This window comes from Columba livia, chromosome 23 (genome assembly GCF_036013475.1).
Source record: "Columba livia isolate bColLiv1 breed racing homer chromosome 23, bColLiv1.pat.W.v2, whole genome shotgun sequence".
Taxonomy (NCBI): Eukaryota; Metazoa; Chordata; class Aves; order Columbiformes; family Columbidae; genus Columba; species Columba livia.
In genome coordinates, this window is record NC_088624.1 from 3,314,540 (window position 1) to 3,319,595 (window position 5,056).

A 5,056-nucleotide genomic window follows, 5' to 3' on the forward strand; every position below is an offset into this window, starting at 1 on the left:
TCCCCCGCCCCTGTGCAGGCCCCGGTCCCCGCCCGGTTCCTCCGGCTCTCCGGCCCCGCAGCCGGCGCGGCGGGCGGCGCGCTGCGCGTGCGCGGGGAAGAGGCGGGGAGGGCCTGGGGCGGCGCGCGCAGCCCGCTCTCCTCGCGGCTCTGTGAGGGACCGGCGGCCCGAGGTGACACCGGGGGGTGACACCGGGGGGTGACACCCGCCCAGCCCCGCGCTGGCGCTGCTGTTGGTGTTAAACCCCTTCGCCCGAGGGGGCAGCGTTAGAGCGGGAGGGCGTGCGTTTCTGCTGCGCTGTGGCTCGGTTTCATCTTCCCACCCCGACCCCCGTTCCTTTGAGGGCTGGACTTGCTGTTGTGTGGTGAATATACGAAGTTCTTTCCCCTTCTCTCGCCTCAGTGTGTGTGTCACCCGTGTTCGTGAAGAACAACTCCCCACACTGAGCACCACGAGAATTTCCTACCTTCACTGTTTGAGAAAAGGATTATGAAGAGAACATGCTCTACGCCTGCCATTCAGGTGTGTAGATCAACAGCTTACGGACCTTCCAGGACCCGCAGCAGCCGCTGGCGCCAGGCATTTCATAGCGGAACATGGAAGGAATGAGAAACAACAGTAAAAATGTGGGATTGATAGTGGATAGAGGACATTTTTCCGTCCTGAGCACAGAGGAGTATTCACACAGGCTGCCCAGACTCTGCAGTCTCTCCTGGAGTTTAAGGCTGATTAAATAAAGCCCCTGTCAGACCTGGCGGGTGACCCTGCTGTGAGCCCTTCAACCCAAATTATCCTGTCATGTGGGGCTGCTCATTTGTAATGGCTTGCAACCAGAGGAAGCAAAATTGTCATTGTTAGCAATCCTTAATTACTTAAATGTTTATAGAGAAGTTTATCCAGAGCTGGTCTTTCTTTCCAGTTTCAGCCTCATGTTATAGTGAATTAACACAATTACACACAAAAGCACCCCGTTAACCGAATCAGCCAGGTTACGTATCACAGCTACTCGTATTTAAATGAAAGATCTGAAGTGTTTTTATCTCAGCTCTCCTTCTCTGAGGTGAAAGTTGGCCCTCACGCTGGGCTGCCACACTGCCTCAGGGAGCATTGCCTGGTTCTGGCGCTTTCCGCAGTGTCCTGGGTTTTCTTGGCAAGTCTCTCATCCAAGTCATGACCAATCCTTGGACCCTGCTTCATTCCTCCATTTCACAAACTGCTGCCCGTGGTGACAGAACAGCAGGTAATGCTGCATTGTAATGAAGAAATGCCATAAACCCGCCTCTCGGGAAGCACGGAGCTGGTATTCGCATTCCTATTCTGGCTACACATTTCTCCTAGAAACTTATTTTCACACCCTTTCCGTTGCCCCGGACTTTATATTGTCAACATAAACTGTGGATTTTTACTAATGTATTTATCCTCTTATGGTTGAAACACAAAAGGAAATCACAGCACCAGCTTTAGAGAAAACAAAGAGCTCCTGCATTGGAGCTCTGGATGCAGGGGTTTCTGGGGAGAACAACCTGAAATGTGATTCAACAGCAGCCACGTGTCACTGAGCCTCTTCCGCAGCTTCTGGCGTTCTGATCGAAATTCTCTTGTTCCCAGGAAGCGGAAAATTGAATTGGGTATCTGTGCAAATGAGGATCGAATTGCACCTCTCCTCCGTATGAAGAAATTATTTCACAGTATGTTTGGGATTGGAAGGGACCTCAAAAGATCATCCAGTGCAATCCCCCCATGGAGCAGGAACACCCAGATGAGGTTACACAGGAAGGTGTCCAGGCGGGTTGGAATGTCTGCAGAGAAGGAGACTCCACAACCCCCCTGGGCAGCCTGTTCAGTGCTCTGTCACCCTCACTGAGAAGAAGTTTTTTCTCAAATTTAAGCGGAACCTCTTGTGTTCCAGCTTGATCCCATTACCCCTTGTCCTATCATTGTTTGCCACCGAGAAGAGCCTGGCTCCATCCTCATGGCACTCACCCTTTATATATTTATAAACATTAATGAGGTCCCCCCTTAGTCTCCTCTTCTCCAAACTAAAGAGCCCCAGCTCCCTCAGCCTTTCTTCATAAGGGAGATGCTCCACTCCCTTAATCATCTTCGTTGCCCTACGCTGGACCCTCTCCAGCAGTTCCCTGTCCTTCTGGAACTGAGGGGCCACAACTGGACACAATATTCCAGATGTGGTCTCACCAGGGTGGAGTAGAGGGGAAGGAGGACCTCTCTCGATCTACTAGCCACCCCCCTTCTAATCCACCCCAGGATGCCATTGGCCTTCCTGGCCACAAGGGCCCAGTGCTGGCTCATGGTCATCCTGCTGTCCCCAGGACCCCCAGGTCCCTTTCCCCTACACTGCTCTCTAATATGTAATTTCCCAACCTATACTGGAACCTGGGGTTGTTCCTGCCCAGATGCAGGACTCTACACTTTCCCTTGTTAAATTTCATCAGGTTATTCCCCGCCCAACTCTCCAGCCTGTCCAGGTCTCTGGATGGCAGCACAGCCTTCTGGCTTCGGGTCAGTTCTGTTCTCCTCGGTGGCAGGTAGAGGTGAAATACTGTCACTCTTCAATCTCTGTCTTTAATACACGCCTGTAATAAAATGACTGGACAATTCCCAGGTGTGGGTGCTGCTTGAGCCTTGAAAACGTGCGTGGGGACACGCTCACACTGTGTGAACGTGAGAACACCGAATTCTCAGCTGCATTCACTTGGGGTACAATTCTCGGCGTCACCCAAGTGATACAAGACAGGTGTTTTTTTCTGCACGAGGAGGACCAGTAAATGCTCATGTGCATTTGGAGGTGTTACTTTTGCATATATATATTTTAGGTGAAGCTGATTAAACTGATGTCCATGAAAGAGTTGTGTGCAAGAATTTTAAATAGCTCCTGCTTTTTAATATTCACTTCCTCTTTGGTTTTAATTATTTTGTTCCTACATTTTCCCTTTCAATTTACTAAAAGTCTAGAAATGTAATTAGAGAGAGGCTGAACTCAGAGAAAGCTGCCAGCATTTCTACATCATGATTAAATATATCAGCCATCCCTTTAGTGAGAGAGTGAAAAACAGGATTCTCATAATTATCTCCCTGTTATCCAGGAAAGAATCTGCAACACGTACCGATACAGAGTTATTGAAAATGCAGCACTAATTAAAATCTCATACAGGCTCCTGATGATCAGGAGAGTATGAAAACACAGTTATTTAATTATTTCCTGTATTTGCCATCTTTGTTACCAAAACAAACAAAACCATTCTAAACAAAACCCATCTCCAATCACTGGGGAGACTTAATGAGGCTTTTATATATGCAACAGTCACACAAACATGGCAAGCTGCTCGATTCACCTCTCCTTTCCCAGGGAGACAGCTACGGAACTCGCTTTCCATCTGTGATGCAAAACGAACGCTGTGGTATATTCAAAATCAGTCGTGGAATCGTTACGTGGTTTGAGGATATGGATACTGTTCATTAGTTTTAAGACCAGAAAAAGAATCTTGATATGATAGGCTTTTATGGTTTCATTGTGAAATAGCAACATTTGTGTCACAGCCAATTAAAAATCTAGTGTCTAAGAGGTTATTGCTCCAGCCTGACCTCTGCGGGGTCTCTCCATCGTCTAACCCAGGCCAAACCCCTCGTGCTCCCACCCAGCCCAGTGCGGAGCCCTCGTTGTTATTTCCGATCGCTCTGGTCCGAGGAGCTTTGGCAGCGCCAAGAAGCAGAGGACACGAGCGCTGATCCGCGTTGTGATGGAAGGAAACGCTCCGAGGTGCTGGCTGCTTTGAACCACGGGAGCTGAGCATCCTCCGGGACCAGAGACTGGGAACTTTTGCACTCCTGTTCCTCAACGTTTAATTTGCAACAGAATAGCAAGTACTGAGCTGGACAGAGCCCAGTGCCCTCGCTTTTCCTTCACTATAAACAATCTCCAGTGCTGCATGGAGTAGGAGGGTACGTCTACACCAGCTCCTGCTTTCCCACCTGCAGGTCCCATGGCACCTCTTGTCCCTTGGAGACAAGAGGGGAAAGTCGCTCTAGCACAGCCACCCCGTACATACAGCGTTAAATTCAGTACAAAACATCATTCTTGTCAGAATTTGCTTTCCTGACTTCAAAATACTGTAAGATAACTGAGTCATTGTTGCTGTGATTAAAAACCGCTTTTACTTGTGAGAAAACAAACACTGTTTAAAAAAATCTTGACCTCCTTTGGAAAAACTCTGACTTGGTGATTTTAATTGCAGGGAATCTGTTCATAGCGCTATTTTTACAGGTATTGGAAAAGTATCAAAGCTAATTTTTTTAGAAGGGGAAATTATACTTTAAAATGCACTATTGTGAGAAAGTGGCTCCCTAATGCCTTTGAGTTGGTGCTTTGTTTCTCGTTAGAAACGTCTCCTGTCTTCCCTGATGAGCCTGCTCTTGTTTTCGGCGCTGGTTTGCTTTAAGATGCTTTTGATCCTGTATTCATTAAAACCTGATCCTGCTGCTTCCCACCAGCCCTAATGGTCTGTGAAATTATTTCCCTTTCTGCAAGATGCTGTTAACTCTGCTGGCACCTGCGGAGCAGAGGAGCTCACAACAGTGTCCAGAGTCCTCCCAGCGATTCAGACCAGCTTTGCTCCACAAACAAGAATTAAGCGTCAGTGCTATCGCAGCATCTTCCTCCGTGGAGAAGTGGGAACGGACTGCAGCTGAGGCTGAAGGGCTTTATCGCTGCTGTTCTCCCCTTCCACAGGTACAGAGAGATAATCAGACAAAAGACTTGAAAATCAAGGAGAAGATCCACTCTGTATAACAGAGCGTGAAAGTCTGAATGAGCATAAAGGGCTCAAACAGCTGAAGAAAAAGAAAAGAGGCAGTAAATCAAGTAAGAAGGTGGGGAATGATGAAGAGAAGCGATGTAGTAAAGGAAAATCACAGCAGAGCACTTGCAGTCTGGACCTTGCAAAGAGTAGCAGCAGCTAAGGACAAGGCAGGATTTTTAAGGTATCCACAAACATCATTTTCAAGAACATCGCACTGTGACTTGTAACCAGATGACAGT

The 5,056-nt window shown here is 48.1% G+C and overlaps 1 long non-coding RNA gene across 1 annotated transcript; it reads left to right on the top strand.

Annotated features, from left to right (window-relative positions):
* Positions 1 to 54: 54 nt before the first annotated feature.
* Positions 55 to 4,510, top strand: LOC135576158 (uncharacterized). Its single transcript, XR_010467787.1, has 2 exons — positions 55 to 172; positions 403 to 4,510. It is a non-coding gene; the product is annotated as an uncharacterized LOC135576158 (long non-coding RNA).
* The last annotated feature ends 546 nt before the right edge of the window (positions 4,511 to 5,056 follow it).